Below are 22,289 nucleotides of genomic sequence, written 5' to 3'. Positions count from 1 at the left end.
TATCCCTCCCTTGTCCCCCAGCTCTTGAAGGCCCCAGTGTGTGATATTCCCCTCCCTGTGCCCATATGTTTTCATTGTTCAACTCCCACTTATGAGTGAGAACATGCAGTGTCTGGTTTTCCGTTCCTTTGTTAGTTTTCTGAGAATGATGGTTTCCAACTTCATCCATGTCCCTGCAAAGGACATGAACTCATTCTTTTTTATGACTGCATAGTATTCCATGGTGCACATGTGCCACATTTTCTTCATCAGGTCTATCACTGATGGGCATTTGAGTTGGTTGCAAGTCTTTGCTATTGTGTATAGTGCTGTAGTAAACATACATGTGCATGTGTCTTTATAGTCAAATGATTTATAATCCTTTGGATATATACTCAGTAATGGGATTGCTGGTCAAATGGTATTTCTAGCTCTAGATCTTTGAGGAATCGCCACACTGTCTTCCGCAATGGTTGAACTAATTTACACTCCCACCAACAGTGTAAAAGCGTTCCTATTTCTCCACATCCTTTCCAGCATCTGTTGTTTCCTAACTTTTTAATGATCACCATTCTAAATGGCATGAAATGGTATCTCATTGTGGTTTTGATTTGCATTTCTCTAATGACCAGTGATGATGAACTTTTTTTCATATGTTTATTGGCCACATAAATGTCTTCTTTTGAAAAGTGTCTGTTCATATCCTTTGCCCACTTTTTGATGTTTTTTTTTTTTCTTGTAAATTTGCTTAAGTTCCTTGTAGATTCTGGATATTAGCCCTTTGTCAGATGGATAGATTGCAAGCATTTTCTCCCATTCTGTAGGTTACCTGTTCACTCTGATGATAGTTTCTTCTGCTGTGCAGAAGCTCTTTAGTTTAATTAGATCCCATTTGTCAATTTTGGCTTTTGTTGCAGTTGCCTTCAGTGTTTTAGTCATGAAGTGTTTGCCTATGCCTATGTCTGAATGGTATTGCCTAGGTTTTCTTCTAGGGTTTTTATGGTTTTAGGTCTTACATTTAAATCTTTAATCCATCTTGAGTTAATTTTTGTATAAGGTGTAAGGAAGGGGTCCAGTTTCAGTTTTCTGCATATGGCTAGCCAGTTTTCTCAACACTGCTTATTAAATAGGGAATCCTTTCCTCATTGCTTGTTTTTGCCATGTTTGTTTAAGATCAGATAGTTATAGATGTGTGGTGTTATTTCTGAGGCCTCTGTTCTGTTCCATTGGTCTATATATCTGTTTTGGTACCAGTACCATGCTGTTTGGTTACTGTAGCCTTGTAGTATAGTTTGAAGTCAGGTAGTGTGATGCCTCCAGCTTTGTTCTTTTTGCTTAGGATTGTCTTGACTATACAGGTTCTTTTTTGGTTACACATGAAATTTAAAGCAGTTTTTCTTTTCTAATTCTGTGAAGAAAGTCAATGGTAGCTTGATGGGAATAGCACTGAATCTGTAAATTACTTTGGGCAGTATGGCTATTTCCATGATATTGATTCTTATAAGCATGGAACGTTTTTCCATTTGTTTGTGTCCCCTCTTATTTCCTTGAGCAGTTGTTTGTAGTTATTCTTGAAGGTCCTTGACATCCTTGTAAGTTGTATTCCTAAGTATTTTGTTCTCTTTGTAGCAATTGTGAATACGAGTTTACTCATGATTTGGTTCTCTGTTTGTCTATTATTGGTGTATAGGAATGCTTGTGATTTTTGCACATTGATTTTTTTTTTATCCTGAGACTTTGCTGAAGTTGCTTATCAGCTTAAGGAGTTTTTGGGCTGAGATGATGGGGTTTTCTAAATATACAATCATGTCATCTGCAAACAGAGACAGTTTGACTTCCTCTCTTCCTATTTGAATACCCTTGATTTCTTTCTCTTGCCTGATTGCCCTGGCCAGAACTTCTAATACTATGTTGAATAGGAATGGTGAGGGAGGGCAGCATTGTCTTGTGCCAGTTTTCAAAGGGAGTGCTTCCAGCTTTTGCTCATTGGGTGTGATACTGGCTGTGGGACCATCCTCTAGCCCCTCCTCTGCCCCTGACACTTTCTGTCCTTCTTCTCTGTTTTATTTTTCCATAACATTCATCATCATCTGACATATGGGTCCTATTGTTTATTGTCTGAATCTTCCCATGGGGAAAAACTCTGTTTTGTTCTCTGCTGTATCCCCAGCACATAAGACTGAGTGCTTGGCATATAGTAGGTGCCCGTTAAATATCTACTGAATGAATGAATTATGCAGACCCAAGGGAGGTCCCAAGGGAGCTTTAAATTTGAAAGCTTTTGAAAGGCAGAGATGGGTGGTCTCATGGACAGAGGCAGCCCTTAACAAGTGCTCCTTGCCGAGGACAGTGCAGTGATGCTCCTGGCTCCCTGTCCCCATATTCTCTGATCCCTGCAGCCAAACCCCAGGCCCTGAGGCAGACCTTTTTCCTGTTCAGAGGAAGCCGAAGCCATCAGTTTAATGACTCAGCATCAACCTGAGTTGGTCTTCCATTGTCCCTCAGGCTCTTGGTGTATAGTTCACCAGCACTTGTGCTTCCCCTGTAGTGCCTAAGTCTTCTCATCAGGTCTGAAACTTCACTTTGGTGCTCTAACTGTGCCCAAGCTCCTCTGGGACTATGGTCAGACCTTCCTTGTCTCAGTCTTGTAGGAGCCTGGAGACCTGAACCTGGACCTAGCATCTCAGCTGGGATTGCTTCGGACCTCCAGCTCTTTCCTGAAACTGTCATTGTTGGTGGTTTCAGGAAACTGGAGGAGCCTTGACCAGTTCTGGCTGTTTGCTTTTTCTTAGATTCACAAAATCTACATGATGGCTGGGACCTCAGATAGTTCATTCCTAATTTGAATTATTCTGACCGTTGGTTTTTCTTTCTATTGAGCCTGACTCTATCTCTCTGTACCTACTGTTCTAGCTCTGCCTTTCCCTTGGGGCTGTACAGAATAGGCCTGGTGCTCTTCTCTGTGATGGCCCCTCTGAGACCCACAACACTATCATTTTATGACTCCTAGAATCTTCTTTCTTCCAGAGATGTACCATTAGTGACTTTGATGCTTCCTTTCCTCTCATGGTTTGGATCCAATTCATCAACCTGGTCACTCTCCTCCAAATGAGTTTTCTTTTTTTCTCCATCCTAGTCAGGATATGATCCCCCAAATCAGAGGCAAGCACTCTTTTCACCTGCTTTTCATCCACCAGAGACACCTGCTCCAGCCTGGTGGGGATCTGGCCTCTAGGTTCAGAGCCCCTTGTTTATCCCATTCCCACTCAGCCCCAGCCCTGGCTGGCCAATCTTCCGGTTAAAGAGAGCCAACCTAGATATTGACACGTGCCTGTAAAATGCACCCCACCACCAGCCCTTGCTCTACATAGATTGGGCTTTGCTGTCAATACCCAGAGCCAAGGCTGCTCTTTGAAACCCCTGCAGCAGGTTGCCCCAGTGTCTAAAGATCACTGCATTCAGGGGCCAGATGCTGGGAGCTTCCCTAAGTGAAATCACCTTCCTTGGCTTCCTCCAAGCTGTGCTGTTCCCATCCATTCTAGGACATGGTCTTTCAAGCACGGAGTGACACAGATTGGGGAGGGAATGCCACCTCCCTGGGAACACTTGTAAATTTCCCCTAGCGGCAGGGATCTAACAACATGAGACTTTGAGCTTTCAGCTCACAGATGAAAGAACAGGGATTTTCCCAGTGATGACAGAAAAGGGAAACATATCGCCTTGGGGGCCCCAGCAGGAATCTCTGTCATGGAGCTGCTCCAGGGACGCACCAACCCCAAGCGTGAGTAGGATTGCAATGGGTGGCTCCAGACTCAGCCACCCAGAAATCTCAGGCTTGCAGCCTGGAGAAGAGGGAGAACTTTCCAAAGGCCGCAGGTAAGGAATTTTCCTTGCATCTCCTGGAGTTGCTGAAGTTTCTGAAATTAAAAGGGCCTTAATCTGGAAATGATGATTGAATGTCAGTTTCCCCTGTAGAGTCAATTTGGAAAACCTAAAGCACTAAAGGAATTACATTTGCTAAATGGAAGTAAGGAGTTGGTGGAGATGAAATTGGATGTACATAAGTGAAATCATCTGTGGATTGCCCCCTTTGGCGCCTTACCTTTATTTAACCAATCTCTTCTTCATCTGCTATAGGAATGATCTTCCAGAGAGCATGATGGCCCCTGGGAGGGGAGGCAGGGCTACCTTCTCTGGGAGAGTTGCTGCAGTTGGCTTATAGTTGCAGCCTGGGTGGGGGCTCCCTTCTGGGTCTGGACATATCATGGAATATGTCTGGCTTTGAATCTAAAATATGTGTGCCTGAATCCCACTTAGTAGCAAAGTGCCTATAGGCAAATTACTCATTCCATTCTCACACTCAATTTTCCATCTTTGAACTGGAGATAATAGAGCTTATCCTTAATTGTTGCATTAATTGAGAGGATATAGGTGAAGTAGCATGCACAGTGTGTGGCATATAATAAATATTAGTTAGTTTTTATTTTTTTGTTTCTTTAAAAAAATAGTAATTTGCTCAATAGTAATTTGCAAGCAACTGGATGGCATCATAGGGTAGTGAGCAGGTATGGGCTTTATTCATGTATAAACCTGCAATTGAATGGTAATTTCAGCATGTGATCTTGGGCAAATTATTTGGTCTCTGTTTCTTACTATGAAATGTGGACAATAATACTCACCTTATAGGATTGTTGAGGTTTACATGAGCTAATGTATGAAAAATAGCCAGGACGGTGTCTGACAGTAGGAAGTTCATAAATAATAGTTATTATCAATAGTACTACCATAATTAATATCACTGTAGTTTTCCGTTGCTGCCATGACAAATGTTCACAAACTTAGTGGCTTAAATAAGACAAAATTATGATCTTATAGCCTGTAGGTCAGAAGTCTTAACTGAGCTAAAGCTTTTAGCAGGGTTGCATTCCTACCTGGAGGCTCCAGGAGAGAGCCTGCTCATTTGGGTTGTTGACAGAATTCATTTCCTTGTGGTTACAGAATCAGGGTCCCCGTTTTCTTGCTGGCTGTCAGCTGAGAGCCATTCCCAGCTTCTCGAGGCCACTGCATCCCCTGGCTCCATCTTCCTCTTCCACCATTTTCAAGGCCAGCAATGGTGGGTTGAGTCCTTCTTACCTCACAGCTCACTGAGCTCAGCTGGGAAAGGTTCTCCAATCTTAAGGACTCATGGGATTTGATTAAATCTCCCAGGATAATCCAGGACCATCTCCCTGCCTGAAGATCTGTAACCTTACTCATTTGCAAAGTGCCTTTTGCCATATGTCTTAGTCCGTTTTGTGTCTCTATAAAAGAGCACCCAAGGCTGGGTAATTTATAAAGAAAAGAGGTTTATTAGGTTGTAGTTCTTCAGGCTGGGAAGCTCCAGGGCATGGCCCTGGCTTCTGGTGAGAGCTTTCGTATTGCATCACAACATGGCAGAGAAGGTCAAAAGGGGAAGCAGTTTTGTGCAAAGAGGGAAAATCCTGAGGGGTGTCTTGGCTTTCTTTCTTTCTTTTTTTTTTTTTGAGATGAAGTCTTGCTGTCGTTGCCCAGGCTGGAGTGCAGTGACTCGACCTCGGCTCACTGCAACCTCCACATCCTGGGTTCAAGTGATTCTCCTGCCTCAGCCTCCTGAGTAGCTGGGATTACAGGTACCTGCCACTACTCCTGGCTAATTTTTGTATTTTCAGTAGAGATGGGATTTCACCATGCTGGCCTCATCTTGAACTCCTGACCTCAGGTGATCTGCCCATCTCGGCCTCCCAAAGTGATGGGATTACAGGCATGAGCCACCGCGCCCGGCAGGTGTCTTGGCTTTCTCTTGGGAACCCACTCTCTTGGGAACAAATCCATTCCTGCAATAAATAATTCTGTCACTTGAGAGCAAGAACTCACTCACTCCCGAACAGCACCAAGCCATTCATAAGGGATCCACCGCCACAACCCAAACACCTCCGGCAGCCCTCACCTCCCAGCACTGCCACACGAGGGATAAAATGTCAACACGAGTTTGATGGGGACAAACAAACCATGGCCAAACCATAGCACCATGGAGGGTAATGCATTTGCAGGGACTGGGTTTCATGATGTGGGCACCTGTGAGGGCCACTGTTCCTCCTACAACAACCGTTCTTCTCATGTGGGAGGCTAAGCTTCCAGAACGCCTTCTCACGAGCACTTCCCTATGCAGGGACTTCGCACTTGGAAACTGTCTCTACCTCGATCCTTGGCCCAAGTTATCCTACTCCTGTTACCATCAACCATTTTGCACAAGAACCAGGCAGCCCAGAGCACCGAAGCTGATGCTTTTATTTTCAGAGGACAGAGGGAACTGGACATGCTGACTCTTCCATTACTGTAACTGAGATTATGCCACCAGGGACGAGACAGCTAGGAAGAGGCCGTGTAACAGGAAGTATTTTATCACATTGATTTAGTAATCTCGCCGCTCCTAACATGTCAGGGCACTGAAGGAGTAGCCTGTGAGCTGAATGTGATCTGAGGCTGCATCACATGGGCTCTGCTGGGTTCCGCTCAAAATGATGTGTTTATTTCCTGCCATGGGGCCTAGAGAAAATAACGTCCCGCCACAGTCCCAGCAGACTGTCTCTTATTCTGCCTGCCATCCTCCCAGAAGGGCACAGATCTATGTGTGCTTTAAGAAGCAATGTGATGTAGGAGAGTACCGCCGTGTGTGAAGAATGAGAACACCTAGGATCTGAAGCTGGTCCTGCCTTTTCCTCTGTCCCTGGTACTACTTACTTAATACTGATGATGCCCTGTTTAGGGCTCAGCTCTGTGGAAAATACAAAGAAATAGGATATTTTGTTGGTACGTGTTCTAAATGTGAAAAGGCCAGACTCTTAGATATGAAGGAACTAGAGGACAATACAAAATAAGGAAATATTAAGTGCTGGGACATCAGGTCTAGAGTTAGGCAGTGGTGACTGTGGTGGTCCAGGGACCATGGGGACATTGCCCTTTTGCGCTTCCTTTTCCCTGCTAGATGTCTATTTTGTTGCCACCTAGAGCACAGTGAGTGAGAGGGCAGTGGACCATCCCTTTAAGGAACTGTACATCACAGGAGAGGGGATGACATTCATGTTCATTGAGCACCTATTGTACCCATCACTTCTACAAGTTATATGAATTAATTTTTACTATACAGCCTCCAGAAGTAGGTTTGATAATGTCTGCTATTTGGGTATGGAAACTGAGGTGTGAAGAGACCAAGGTCACCCATGCAGAACATGGAAGATGCTGGATTTGAGCCAGACTCCCCGGCGCCAACCCTGTGCTCTGTCCATTACACTAGGCACTTCCTTACTGTGCTCCCCTCTGCAGAGACCCTGAGGCCTCTGACCAGTGCCTTGTGGCTCTGGAGGTGCAAGAGAAGGTAGGTGTGACTGAGGTCTGCCCAAGACCCATGGGACAACCTCAGTTTCTTTGAGGCAGACCCCACACATCATCCCCCTTCTTGTCCCCATTTCTGCTGGTTATCTTTGCAGACACTTGAGAGAGAGAAATTAACTTAAAATGGAACCACGGGAGTAGTGCTAAAGGCAGCTCTAGGTTAAAATTGAGAACAGAGCCTGTGGTGCTCAGAGGGGCCAAGTGTGCATGCTGGCTTTATTTACAGTCGCTTATTTATTAGATTCCAAATGATGTTTAACCAGAAATCATATGGCAGTGATCTTTGATTACTTATGTGGCTAATGGCTGAACATATATTATTATTGCTATTTATTCAGCTAGCTAAATGCACCGGGTGCTTCTCTTTCAGGAAAGCACCAATGGGAGGGGCCAGAATAGAGAAATGGTTTGACTGGTGGTCCTATAGACCAGGCCAGGGGCTCCACCAGAAGGCCCCCCCCCCCCGCCCACATGCACACAGAGATGGAGTCTTGCTCTGTCTCCCAGGCTGGAGTGCAGTGGTGTGATCACAGCTTACTGCAAACTCTGCCTCCCTGGTTGAAGCGATCCTCCTGCCCTGGCCTCCTGAGTAGCTGGGATTACAGCTATATGACACCATACCCTGCTAATTTTTTGTATTTTTAGTAGAGACGGGGTTTCACCATGTTGGCCAGGCTAGTCTTGAACTCCTGACCTCATGATATGCCCGTCTCAGCCTCTCAAAAGTGCTGGGATTACAGGCGTGAGCCACCATACCCAGCCCAGGTTATTATTATTATTTTCTAAAGAGCCAGTCCTTAAAATAGAGGGAGTGGGAGTGGGAGTGGAGAGAACACCCTAAAGGGAAAGATGAGTTTGAGAGAAGAGTTGGGGCTTCTGGAGCTAGAAATATTATAAATATTATTATTTATAATAATAGAGATAAAGAGTAGCAACATTTATTCAGTATTTATTATGTGCCAGACCCTATGCTAAATGCTGTTCAAAATGATTAATCCTGCCATCACTTCCATTTCATAGATGAAAAACCAGAGGCTCAGAGAAATTTGTAACTTAACTGGCGTTCATATCCGAGCCTTGTCTGCCTCTGGAGAGACCACATGTCCATTATACTGCCCTGCCCTCCATCAAAGCCAGTGTCCTTCTCCTCTTTTGGTTAAGGTGAACTTTTTAAGTGAATAGCCCAAGGAAAGAATGGAAAACCTAGTGCCCCTGGAGCCCTGGAAGGAGTATGGAGAATGGAGCTCTTGGCTTCTATGTTCTTTTCCCCAGTGCTTTGCAGCCTACTCAGAATGAGCTGCCAGTGGTCCCTGGAGCATGGCCCATGCAGAACCATCTAATATAAGCTTGGGGCAGGCCCCTCAGGGTGGGACAGGGCATGCAATGGGGCCTCCCTGTCTAAGCCCGAATTGCGTGGCAGGCAGGGTGTCTGCCTAGAGTTGTGATGGTGCAGGGAGAGGCTGGGCAGTGCCAGGGCTGGAGGCACCAAGATGGGAACCTGTAGTGTCTCTACCCTCCAGACACATGAAAAGAGCAAGGACCCTCCTGGCAGGGAGGACTTGTCTAACTGAACCTCCTTTGCCCACCTCAGACATGCTAACGCCTGGGCTCTCTCATGCCTCCCGTCCTCACTTTCTCAGTTCTGTCTTTGCAGGAGAAAGCTCAAACTTGTGGGCATGGGAAGGCTTTGCAGGCAGGCTGCAGATGAACCAGGTGGCTTCATCTTTCAACATCACTCCCCATCCCTGTCCCTACCATAAACACTCAACGCCCATGCATTCTGTACTGCGGACACTGGAGTCTCTAAAACATCCTTGCCTCTCACATCGTGGGGCCTTCGTTGCCTCCACTGCCTGAAAAACTCTTCTTCTTGCCTGCCCGGCAGAATTTTATTCATCATTCAAGGCCTTGCTTATATGTGACCTCCAGCTCTGAGGGCCCTTCTCTGATGGACCTTTCTTTTTTTTTTTTTTTTTCGGGGAATGGAGTCTTACTCTGTCACTCAGGCTGGAGTGCAGTGGCATGATCTTGGCTCACTGCAACCTCCGCCTCCTGGGTTCAAGCGATTCTCCTGCCTCAGCCTCCCGAGTAGCTGGGACTACAGGCGTGCTCCAGCATGCCCAGCTAATTTTTGTATTTTTTTAGTAGAGACAGGGTTTTGCCATGTTGGCCAGGCTGGTCTTGAGCTCCTGACCTCAGGTGATCCACCCTCCGTAGCTTCCCAAACTGCTGGGATTATAGGTGTGAGCCACTGCGCCCGGCCTCATGGTCCTTTCTGTCTCCTCTCAGAGTGAATCTCTTCTTCTTTGGGGCTCCAGTGCCACCACATGGGTGATTGCACCTCAGCCTCACCCACATGGCATAGTGACGTGAGTTTCAGCGCAAGTCTCTCAAGGCAAAGACTATGTCTCATTACCTCTGACTCCCTCGGCCTTGCTCACAGTAGGTGTTCAATAAACGTTGGTCAAGTGAATGTAGGAATGACTCATTCTTATTTTGGGCTGCTGTGGAAAAGGTGTTTGTTTCAATTGGGGCCACATACTCACTGGCTTTGAAAATGGGGACATCAGGGCAGGAAGCAGGGACTAAATGAGCTAAGTTACACAACGTGAAGTAGGACAGCAAAGCACCTGGAACGTGCTGGGTGGAGGCAAAGGGAGCTGGGAACTGGCTGTTTGTCTTTGAGTCTGGAAGAGAGGAGAAAGAGACCTTGGCCATTACCAAAGGAGGATTTCAGGGGCTCTTTCTAAGGACCCTCTCCTCCCTGTAACACCAACGCTGAGTCTCTGGCCTTTTCAGTTACAGCAAAATATACTGCAGGCAGCCACCGACCTTTAGCAAAAGGACTGTGTGTGCTTGGCTCCATAACACAGGGGACCCCTGCACTGCCAGGCCCTGGTGCCTGACTCCACCCAAGGAAGACCACCCCACGAACAGGTCTGGGTGACCTCAGGCCTTTTCGCCTTTGTACTTCAGTCCTTGGTGCCCTTCCCTGCAGACACAGCCAGTGGCTGCCTGGGCTTTAGCCAGATGTCAGGAGACTCCAAGACAGGATAATCAAAGAGGAAGGGATCCAGGAAGGAAGAGGAGAAAGCACTGGGGGAAGGAGCCAGGGAGGATCGGTGACCAGGAAAGCTCAGGGTACAGGAGGGAAGCATAGGAGGAGAGTGAGTCCTGGGCTCTCAGACCGTGGAATTTGCAGGGCTCACGTCAGCTCTCCAAGCCTCCGTTTCCTCCTACTGTGGCCTCCGAGGTCCTGCCCAGCCTGGGATTCCATGTTTTTGTGTGGTTCGTCTCTCTGGAGGCTGCAACAGGGGCTGCACTTTCAGCCTCCCTTCTGTCCTCCTCCTCCGCTACTTTCCCTCCCTCTCTTCCTTTTGCCCCACTAAGTATTTAACTCTCCACCCTGGTCTAGATTATCCCCCGGTTAAGTGCCAGTCAGCTGCTGGCTGTCTGTTCACTCACTTTTATAGATGCGGTGAGGCACAGAGGCCAAGGCCTGATTTTGGAGAGGGAGCGTAATGAGAACAGAGAGCAGCGGCGGCCCACTTAGATTGGATTTTAATAAAGTTTCCAGCTAACCTAAATCATCCCCGTCACAGGCGGCCCAACAGTCCCCCAGGCTGGGAACAGGCAGGAAGGGGCAGAATTGGGCTGGAGGGGGCAGGGATGGACAGAGCCCTGTTGGAGAGGAGGCGCTGTCTGTAGCCGAGGGTACCCCTTGACAGCAGGGGCAGGGCCATCTCAGAAGTGCTCAGGGTAAAGGCTCTCAGAGGGGAAGCATAATGCCTGCTCTTCCAGCAGCTGTTAATTAGTCACAGATGATGAGATAATTCATAAAAATTAGCAATGATTTCCTTCATTGTGTTAATATCACCGGGCAGTAAAACTGCTGTTGAGGATGACTTTTCTCAGCATCGAGGAGCGAGATGTCAAGGAAAAAACAGCCCTCCCCAGAGCTGGAGGGAGGGAAGAAGGAAAACCGAGCTGGTGAGGCAGTGACAGGGGCAGTGATTTCCAAGCTTTGGCTGGAATCATCGGAAAGAAGTCAAATTGAAATGCAAATCCTGGTGTCTCTCAGAGCACAGGCTGGGAAGAAATGCATTTGGTGGTGTCACCTTGGCGGCCGATGGGCAGGCAGACGGCCGGCGGGAGGGCTTCCCTCTGCTGGCAGAAGGCAAGATGGCGGCAGCCAGAGGCCTAGCAAAGCTTTGTTTGAGCAGGGAGTGGGCCTGGGTCCCCGGAGAGTCCCTTTTTTTTTTTTTTTTTTTTTTTTTCCTGTGAGCCAAATAATTTATTTCTTCATTTCTTACATTTGAAGTACTCTTCGATGACATCCTTGGCCTGAGACTCCTTGCCACAGTCCTTAACTACGACACAACTGCAACCAACCACTTTACAGGGCTTCCCCCCTCTGTCAATTTTACAGAGGCCTACCCATTCCCCTAGTTTCTTGTTGTCATCAACCTTAATTAGGTTGACCTGGTGTTCAGCACAAAGGGCCTCCACCAACTTGACATACATAGGCTCATCACAGTTGGATGCAAGCACACAAAGATGGGCTTGGCGTTTGTCTAAGGCTTTGGCAGCTTCGCGAATTCTACGTGCTAGGCCGTCGTGGATGAGGGCGGTCTTCAGCACCTCTTGTAAAGCAGTATTAATTAAGGTCCATTACACCTCCAGCAGCAATGCCTTCCTCGGCCATGGCGGTGGGTTACGGGTGAAGCGGAATCTTGAACGCACCCAAGTCTATGCCTCCGCACGACTCGGTGGTGGCAGGGAAAGAGCCGGGAGAGTCCTTTGAAGAGCAGACACACTTGCTTATTTGGCTTGCAACTCTTGACGCTTTTTCTTTCTCTCCCAAAGTTCTGCCCACACTGCCTAGTGTCAGTTTCTTGAGTGCACCAAGAGCCTTCCTGATTTAGGGCTGTACCCATGCTCTTGTCTCTGTCTAAACCATTATTTGCCCCCATCTTTTTTCCCCCCATCTTTTTCCCCCCATCTGGCCAACTCCTATTTACCCCTCAGGTAAAATGCCATTTCTGCAGATAAACCTTCTCTGAACCGTATTCCCAGTGCCTGACACAGTTTCCATCTTATACATGGAAAGTGGGGTGGATAGATATGTGGCCTCTTCCCTGCTTAAACCCTTCCCCATGCCTGCATTGCCAATAGGATAGGGTCCAAGCCCCTCCCTACCTCACCAACCACCTCTCCATGGACCTTCTGAACTTTTCTCTGCTTGAGGATCCCTGAACATGCCACACTTTCCCACCTGTCACCACACTAAGAAGGCTTTTGTTCCAAGTGTCTTCCTGGTGAATGCTTACTCATTCTCTAAAACCCAGGTTAAGTGTTGTGTTCTCCGTGATGTGCTCCCTGACACAGCCTCCCCTCTCTCTTGTTGCTAATACCCTCCTCGTGTGTCATCGTGCCTCAGAGATATCTTCATTGTAGCAGCCGTACTCATGAGTCTTTCCTGGACTTGCTGCACTGGTTAAAGAGCATTAACTAACATAGAGTAGACACTCCATAAATTATTGCATGAACAAATAGATGCATGAGTGTAAAGCTAAAAAAATAGCTTTCGGCACTATTTAATAATCCAGGCCAGAGTGGATGTTGACATGCAGGATAACAGTGGAGATGGTGAGAAGTAAACAGATCTTTCTGAGGTTGAATTGACTGGTCTTGGTAGTAAGCTGGTTGTGCATGGTGGAGGAAAGCTCAAGAATGACCAAGTAGGTGGCCAAAGTTCATTTATTCAGAAGGGGAAGAAGGAAGGAGAAACCTTAGGGTAGGGGTGGGGAGATCAAGAATTCCATGGGGCAAATGTTAAATGAGAAATGATACCAGGAGTCAAATGGACATAAGATATAAGAAGAGGTCTCAGATGGTGACATAAATGGAGAATCATTGGCACATAAGTGGTATTCAGAGCCACGAGACCCGGCTGTGTCCTAGGGAGAGAATGTGTGGAAAGTGGCATGGAGAGCCCAGCACTGAGCAACCTAAATGTGTACTCAGAAAAAGAAAGAGTGCAAAATAGACGTAGTCTAGTGAACGCATAATAAACTTCAGGACTCACCTATAGACCAGACTTAACCAGCCGAAAGATTTTAACCAGCAGTAAAGAGTGAAAAGCTGTGAATTTTGTGTCTCGGGGGCATATTGGTCAATGATGAGGCTAGCCATAGAAAAGCAAAGAAGGGTCTTGAGACACCAGCAGGTTTTTGGATAAAGTCAGCATAAGCTCTGGAGTACCCATTTGCCAGGCTAGGAAAAGTTATCCCTAGCAATGTATTGGAAGATTCTAAAGGAATAAAACTTGAACACAGACTTGCAAATAAGTACAGAACTTTTCCAGACCATTAACACTTTCTGGCAACCCTTTTTTCATTTTTCTGGGAGGAAAGCAAAGTGAGTCTGGGTGTGTGGCTCACACCTGTAATCCAGCACTTTGGGAGACTGAGGTGGGAGCATTGCTTGAGGCCAGGAGTTCGAGACCAGCCTGGGCAACATAGGGAGACCCTGGCTCTACAAAATATAAAGTCAATTGTGCAAAGTGGTGCATGCTTGTAGTTCCAGCTACTTGAGAGGCTGAGGCAAGAGGATCGCTTGAGCCCAGGAGGTTGAGGCTACAGTGAGCTGAGATCTCACCACTGCACTCCCATCTGGGTGACCGAGCAAGATCCAGTCTCTAAAAAATTAAAAAGAAAGAAAAGAAATGAAAGCAAAACAAATGGAATATGAATTTGATTTAATTGTTGGTCGGTTGACCCATTCACTCATTTATAGTATGACCAAGCCATTGTAAGTCAAAATTAAGAAGAAAATGGACATTATTTGATCCCTGACCTCTAAGAGTTTGTGGAAACAATACCAACACACATGAAGAACTGAATGACAGTGCAAGACCATTTAGTTACTTTAGCAAGGCAAAACATATTTAAGTGTCCAATGAATGATGCGGACTCTAAATATATGGTAAAGAGCCTAGATGCAGGAGAATTCACCCTTTCTGTACCGAAGTAGCCAAGGAAAGCTTTTTTGTGCTCACCTGACATGGTGATTTGTCTTAGAGGAGTGAATAAAGGTGCTTTTTAAGGTGTGAAGGAAGTCAGAGAGAATGGAAGGGAATCTCTGAGTCAGTACTTTGCGGAAGATGACATTTAGATCTGCTGCCATCTGTCGGTGAGTGTGGAAAGGAGTTTGGAGCTTAGTCTTCAGGTACTGGAAAGGAAAGGTGCCAAGAAGAACCAGGTGGTAACATCTCCCTCTCTGGAGGACAAATTAAAAATATGGCCCTCAGAACAGCAGCATTGACATCACCTAGGAGAGTGTGAAATCCAAAATCTCCAGTCCTATCCCAGACCTACTAAATGAGTGTCTGCCTTGTCAGCAAATCTGCAGGTGATTCTCATGTTCATTAAAGTTTGAGAAACATGGGTCTAACCCTTGTCAGGTAGGCCTCTTCTGGGATACTTCCCAGGTTCCCTCACACCCTCCCCCCACCTGCCAGAGATTCTGATTGGTGGGACTAGGATGGGACTTGGAAGTTAATATTTTTCATAAGTACCCCCAGATAATGCCTGCCATCAGACAAATTTTCAAAGCTCTGCTTTAGGCTGTTCTGTTGCTGTACCCCATGTCCCCCCAGCAGGCTAGCTTTCTCACCATGCACATACCTGGACTTAGGCATTCTTCTCTCTGTTCAACTCATTTTTTGAAAGACCACCAACCAAATGGCATTTTCTTGGCCTTCCTCCTCTCATCCCCCTTAGCTTTTGCAGCAGTTGCAGTTCTGACCACCTCCTTCTTTCTGAAGCTCTGTCTTGATCTTGGTTTCTGTTAGGCTATGGTCATCTTCCTCAGTCCTCTTAATGCTAACAACTCCTCTCTTGTCTCTTTTGCTGATGATTCTTTTTCCTAAGCCCTTGGTGCTTCCCTCACCCTTTCTGAACTATCTTGTCCCCTCTATGGAAGTAAACAACTTCCAAATCATCTGCAGCCCTACCTCTCTCCAACTCCAGCTGTGCACAGAAGTCAATGTGTGTTGATCTACTGAGGCTGTAGATCAGTAAAGCTACCCACGGAGACAGCAAGAATATGAACTTTAGAGCCAAGCCCACTTGGATTTGAATCCCACCCTCCACTTTTCAGTTGAGGGATGTTTGGGTAAATGAATTTACTTTTGAGTCTCAGTTTACCTTTAAAGTGGGATTAATTATATCGGCTTCAAGGGATTATTTTGGACACCAAACATAATAAGCACATAATAAATGTTAGTTTAAAAAAAAAAAAAAGCATCTTACGTCCATCAATGTGAACCCAATTCTTTGTACCTATCCTACATCTTCAAAGTGTGACTTTGCTCATACCCTGCCCTCTGCTTAGAATATTCATTTGTCTGTCTTTCAAGGCCAAACTCTGTTGCTGCCTCAGCCATGAAGTCTATTATCAACACAATTCCAAATCAGCTTTCGCACAAATACCTGTGCTTCTTTAACTGTGCCTCTTAGGATACCTAAATCACATTCTACCTTGTATTATAATTATATAAACATACGGTATCTTTCCTAAAAACTAAAAGTTCCGTGTGGGCCAGGCTGATGGCCTTATAATTGTTTTAATCCCCAAGGGGCCTCACACAGCACCTGTGTACCATATCAGGGATGCTCACGATTCCTTCTGGTAATGGATGGGCCACATCCCGTCTGTATGTGAAGGCTTGGACATTACTCTCCATTAAATATGCTAAACAGAGGGGAGCAGTGTTGTGGAAAATCCAAATAACAGGCTGCCTCAATGTTATTACCTTTGGCTTTGGCAAGCATTTTGGTATTTCTGCTTCAGATTTACCTTGCTGTTTATGTTTTATCCACACACATTAATATGAGCTTGCATTCCATGAGCATACACTATCTGGGAGACCGAAGGTGGTGATCCAAGCCCAGGCAGAGGAGCGGGAAAAGCTAGTTTAGGGTTTTCAGTTGTCCATGGATAATTCACAAAGTGCATCATTAACTCCAACATAAGTAACAGTGAGTTGGCTGTTGTGCTATTATTCCCCTGTTAGCTTTCTCTGGTTAAAATCCTTTGTAACAGTTAGTCAAGGGCACACTCATCACCTGACATTGACATAAAATTCTGGTGATGGAGCAGAAGCACTGTTTTGAATTCATGCTAGACTATTATATTAATGATACCTTACATTTGTATGATTAGTAATTATAGAGTTCCTACATCTGTTATTTAATTTTGTCTGCTTGATGCTTATGTAAATAGAGTAGATCACATCATCCCATTTGACAGATATGGAGACCAAGGCTCAGGAATGAAGCAGCTTCCCCAGGCTCTCTTAGCTGGAGATAGGCAGAGTCAGGGACCATGCCTTAGTCTTTTCACTCTTGGGTTCTAGTGCTTTTTCCGCTTTACCATACTGCTTTAATGAACCTCCAGCTCTTTAAGATGTTTCTTATTCACTTGTAGAATTTCCAAGTGATTACTTTTTATTGTTTTCAATTTCTGGTGAGATTCTTTATTTTCATCTATTTTGTATATTTTCTTTCAATTTTTTGGAATACATTTATAACATTTAAAGTTGCTTTCTGTTAATTGGCTGTCTAGATCACCTGTGGATCTGTTTCTATTGTCTGTTGTTGTTATGTTTTCCCTCTTGGATTTTGGTCCTACGATCCTATAGTTGGATCTGCCTATTAACTTTTTATCGAATGCTCAACATTGTATAGGCTGTACATGCTGTGGTCTTCCTCAAGAGAGGTTTTATTCATTGCTAGGCAGAGTAAAACCAATTATCTTAATCCAATTAAAGCCTGAACTGAGTTTCTGCTGGGTTGTGTTTTGGTCAGATTTAGTTTACCTCGGGCTCACTCTTTTCCCAGAGGAGAGACAGCATGAGTTGAGAGCCTGCTGTTTTTACTGGGTCCCCTCCCCAGCAGGTCCTGAATTCTAGTCTTGCTCTTCAGTGCCTCAGGATGGCCAGAAAACACTCTTCTGCTTTATAGAGGCTTTTGGCTTAGGTTTTTTGGTCTTATCCTCCATTCAGCTTCAGAATTCTGTAAATGACTTAAGGAGAACATTGGGACCCTATAGTTGAGTACACTCAAGTCCTTAATTTTCTCTCTCTAGTCCTAAGACTGCCAGAAGCTCTTCTGTCTTCTTTGTTCCCCAGCAGAAGTCTTCACTTCCTGCAAACTCTGGGTTCTCAGCCTTTCCTCCTGTGCCTAGATATGACATATCCCTCCAGGTTTGGAGTGATTACAGAATATCAGCTCACCTCCTCAGACTGTCCCCTCTCTGTAACTGTATCCTCTTCCGCCCTACCTGGAAGGGGAAGCCAGATACTTAATATTAACACATGAAAGCCACAGGATTACAAGAGCAGTTCTTAGCTGGTCTTGGTAGTTGCCCCAGCCAACTAGGAGCATACCCTGTTCAAGGCATTTCCGGGAGTGTCCAGGCTACTCAACCATGAAGAAGGCAGGGAAATGGATGGGAGTGTAACTGCAGGCCCAGGAAGAAGGCATTCACTGGGATGAGGAATGAGTGTTCAGCAAGCCCAGGAGCCCTCGATACTCCATCAGGTTTCTAATGATTTTGTCAGAGTGTTAATCCCATGGATGAGCAGCAGCATTTTGATATCAGCAAACAGATTGTGTTTCAGCCCAGATAACCCAATATGGAGTCCTGCATGAGAGCTGAAAATAATTAATCCTGTTTTAATGGGGTTGAGAGAGGCTAGCCAAGGATGCCTCACATTTGGAAAAGAGTGATGGGGCTCAGAGAGGATGTGAGATGTTATAGAGAGATTGAACATAGGACTAGCCCCTATGTACCCCAGAATGGAGTGCGCTTATGGATATGGTATGAAAGAAAGAGAGGTTGTATGCAGAGAAAGCATTGTATGGATATTCCTTTCCATCACAGAAATCTTTCTGCACAAGCTCTTGGGAAAACAGAGATAAGGACCAAAGTCCTACTCTTCGGGACTTCACAGTCTGATGGTAGAGGCTGACAACCAGATGATCAATAACAGCAGTCTTAGGTGCTAGGATGGAAGGTCCCTGCTGTATTGGGAACATCAAGCTGAGACGGGGCTTGGGTGAGCCACATGGATGGGCAGAGGGCCTTCCAGGCAGGAGGAACAGGTTGAGGAATGGTGCTGCTACAATATTGAGATAATGTGCACGTAATTCTATGGAAACCGGAAGTTTCCATTGCCTATGCCCTTACCCTGGTCAGGCCTGCATAACCTCTTGCCTGGCAAGAGCCTCCTACCTGCCTCCCATCCGTCACTTCTTGAACCTATTCTAAATGTTGAACCCATGCTTTTCTTCCTAAAATACAGACCTGACCATTGTTGACAGCCCAGGAATTTCTGAGGGTTTCTCTGATTTATGAAATACCAACTCCTCAGTGTGCAGTAGCCCTTCCATGATCCCTTCCATGATCCGGCCATACCCACCCTCCTTTCCTTCATCATCTTCCTCTAGTTCCTCCCAACCCTACTCTGCACCCCTGCTCTATAGTTTACCTGACATTCAGTATTCCTGTAGACAGCCAGCGCTTTCCTGGTCCCATGACTTTGTTTATGGTGTTCCTTGTACCTGAGATGTCCTTTCCTGCCATTCACCTGATGAAAAGTCTACCCTTTACCTCAGGCCCAGATCACATATCACTTCCTTTCTGGAAACTTCCCTGATTCTCCCGGTCCAAATGAATCATTTCTCTCCTGAGTTACCTGATTGTTTCCTCCTCTGTTGAAATAAATCACACTCTGCCCATCTCATAGTGGCTTGTGTCTCTGTCTGTTGGTAGTGACTCCCACGCCCCTGCCAGGGCAAACTCCTTGAAGGCAGGAGAACACCCTTTCATCTCCGCAGTCTCCATCACAGCTCCTTAGGTGCCCTGTGCATTCCCGGTGCTCGATAAATATTTATTGATTGAATGAGTAAATGAGCATCGAATGGGCTTTCCACGTGTTTTGCTCCAGGTGTCTCTTATTGTAATTAAAGTTTTTTTTTTGTTTTTTAGTCAATTTCAGGCAAAAAGCAACATAAATTTTATGTGAGGTTTCAGAAGGACTGTAAAAGTGATTTATGGTTGGGTAGGAGATCTGTGCAAACAGGTTAGGAAAATGCTCAGAGTTAGATTTTACCTGCCCCGCTCATCACTCCAGACCCTAAATGCTGAAGCACAGCTGCCCCATCCTCCTGGTGCATGAGTGGCTTTAGTGTCGAAGTGCGGGATAAAGAAATGCTCACTCCGGAGAGCGTGGTAAGATGTTTATGGGTAATGTTCACATAGAATGCTCTGCAGCCTGATGTTTGAGAATGATCATTTGTGTGGGCTTGTGCTTCCAGGCACATCTGCCCCAGTGTTGATAGCTTTTTACTTGTCCAGCCACATTCTGTCTCTGCAAACCTTGGCGAAGCACACATGGGGCTGGAACCTGTGACCTTGGCCTCCTGGTTTCACGGTCTCACCAGCTGAGCCCATCCACTGCAGCAAGAACTGGCTGTGCCGAACTCTTTTAAAGAGTGAAGTCGAGCATGGGCAGCCAGGCAGCTGGAGCCAGGGCCCTGCCTGTCATGAATTGGAAGCCGGGAAACAGTAGTTGAACCTGCAGAGCGAAAACACCACCTGAGCTACCAAGATGGGTCCCATAGGAGCTGTTTCTCCCAAGCAGGGACAGCAGCCCTGGGACCTGTGGCTTTGCTTTCTGATGACTTTGCACCAACAGCCAGGTATCTTGTTCCTTACCCTCCCCACCAGCCAATGTTCCCAAGGCCCAGATTTAACTTTCTCTTATTTTAGTTTCAGGCCATTTCTTCTTTTAATGGTGTCCCAAGCTGCCTGAAATAATTCTTGCCCTTCTTTTATGTGGCTCTGTCTCGCATATTTATGGCAAGTTATCATGTCCTTGTAGGCCCTGGTTCTCTGGGTTCCACATATTATGTTCATTTAACCTCCCTTTATAGGTCAAGCCTTCTAATTCCTTTAATCATTTTTATTGCCTTTCTTTACATTCGGTCTCGCTCCTTGGCTTCTTTTTAGAACAAGAAAGCCAAAACTTCAGAATGTGTTTCAAGAATGGCCTGAATAGGGGGGCAGTCAGGCACCCCTGTTCTGGGGAGTGTTGGCTGCTTTCTCTCTGATGACACCCTTCTGTGTTTCTCATTTTATCTTGGTGTCTACTGTTTCCAATTCACCCACCCTAAACTTCACCTTCTCTTGGAATGGTCTTATTCTCACTGTGGCTCAATCCTCAGGCCTGGGATGGAGGCTTGGGAGACACTGAGAGCTTAGAAGTTAAGGTTGGGAAGATTCAGTGTAGAAGGAGGAGGGAACCAACAGACACCAGGCCCCTGCAAGGTGAGCAGCATTGTGCAAGACACATCCATGTATGATTACAGGGAACTCTCACAGAATCGTGAGATGTATATTATTGCCCCGTCTTTGCAGTTACGGAAACTGAGGCTCAGCATTGTTAAATAACTTTCTCAAGAGCATAGAGCTAATAAATGATACATCTAGGATTTGGACACAGGCTGTGAGATGACCCCCAAAAGTATTTTTTCCACTCTGTGCAGCCTCCTTTAAAGGAAGCAGGAGAGAGGGGTTTGCAATGGGAGCAGTATAACAGCAGCATTTAGGTGAGGGGACATTCCCCTCATTCCTGCTGAACTCAGGTCCTGGAGGCTTGTGGCTTGCTTCTGGCATGGCCTAAAATTTTAAAACTCACTTGATTTGTTCCGAATGACTCTCCCTTTATCCTGAACTTAGCTTATTTCCTGCCTTGTATGCAGTGGTGCTCATGTTCTTGCCGATCCCCAGCCAGTGGCCTTAAGGGGCGTATTTGGAAACATCCGCTCCCAAGCTGGATGGAGAGCATTCTCCAGTTTAGCGTTTGGGAATTTTCTCCACTGGTGGATGCTGCTGAAATCCTTTGCTGCTCCTGATTAGGTATCTGGTGAGCGGTACCCTCCTGTGATGTGCATGTGGTAGGATTGGACCGAACATAGCCCCTCGATGGGTGATGTCCCTTCCATCTCTCCTTGTGCCCGGCCAGCCAGGGGAGGATATAATGGCTTCTGGGCCCAACAAGGCAGAGTGGCCAAGTGTCAGTGGTACCTGGCATGACAGCTGTCTTCCTTGCCACTTGCTTGGGGACAGGAAGGCATCTATCTCTGGGGAGGTGACGAGAGCCTGTGATGACCTGGGACAGGCCCAAGGAAAGCTGGCTCCACCCTCCAGGGCACACTCAGCCCCGGGAAGATTTCTGAGTCTCTGCTTCTGAGAATTAGCCCTTCCAGGGCACAGTTAACTTGTTTAAAACCTAAACCATTGTCTTTGTGCTGAGTGCTGGGGATACAGAGATGAGTGAGACATGGAGCTTGTGTTCAAGATGTTAACAGCCTAGTCGGGGAGATGGCCCATAAACAGATCTTGACAATTCTTGGGGCCAAGGCAGGGATGGAGATTTGCACTGTGGAGCCCAGGGGCAAGGCACCAAACAGCCTGAGACAGGAGTGGTAGAGGCAGGAGTGGTTTGTGAGGGGCACGTACCTGGAGCTGAGTTAAAGTTGGCCTCATGAAGGGGAAGGATGCTCCAGAGGGAGTTACAAGGAGGACAGACACAGACTGGAGAGGAGCCCAAACCATATCATGGAGACCCTGTGGGCCCTAGTAGGAAGCTTGAGCTTTGTTTTGGAGAAACAGGCAACTCTTTTGTTTTTGAGAACGAGTCTTGCTCTGTCACCTAGGCCAGAGTGCAGTGATGTGGTCTTGGCTCACTGCAACCTCTGCCTCCCGGGTTCAAGTGATTCTCCTGCCTCAGCCTCTTGAGTAGCTGAGACTACAGGTGCCTGCCACCA

General features: G+C 46.2%; 1 protein-coding gene and 1 pseudogene across 2 annotated transcripts in view; one reads left to right on the top strand and one right to left on the bottom strand.

Moving 5' to 3' along the window:
* GRIK4 (glutamate ionotropic receptor kainate type subunit 4) overlaps nucleotides 1-22,289 on the top strand; it is a 337,173-nt gene that overhangs the window by 17,224 nt on the left and 297,660 nt on the right. The gene's annotated exons all lie outside the window — the stretch shown is intronic.
* On the bottom strand, nucleotides 11,642-12,191 carry LOC116556141 (annotated as a pseudogene).

This window comes from Sapajus apella, unplaced genomic scaffold (assembly GCF_009761245.1).
Source record: "Sapajus apella isolate SASKATOON/1434 unplaced genomic scaffold, GSC_monkey_1.0 scaffold16, whole genome shotgun sequence".
Taxonomy (NCBI): domain Eukaryota; kingdom Metazoa; phylum Chordata; class Mammalia; order Primates; family Cebidae; genus Sapajus; species Sapajus apella.
This window is presented reverse-complemented; position numbering and strand designations above follow the sequence as displayed.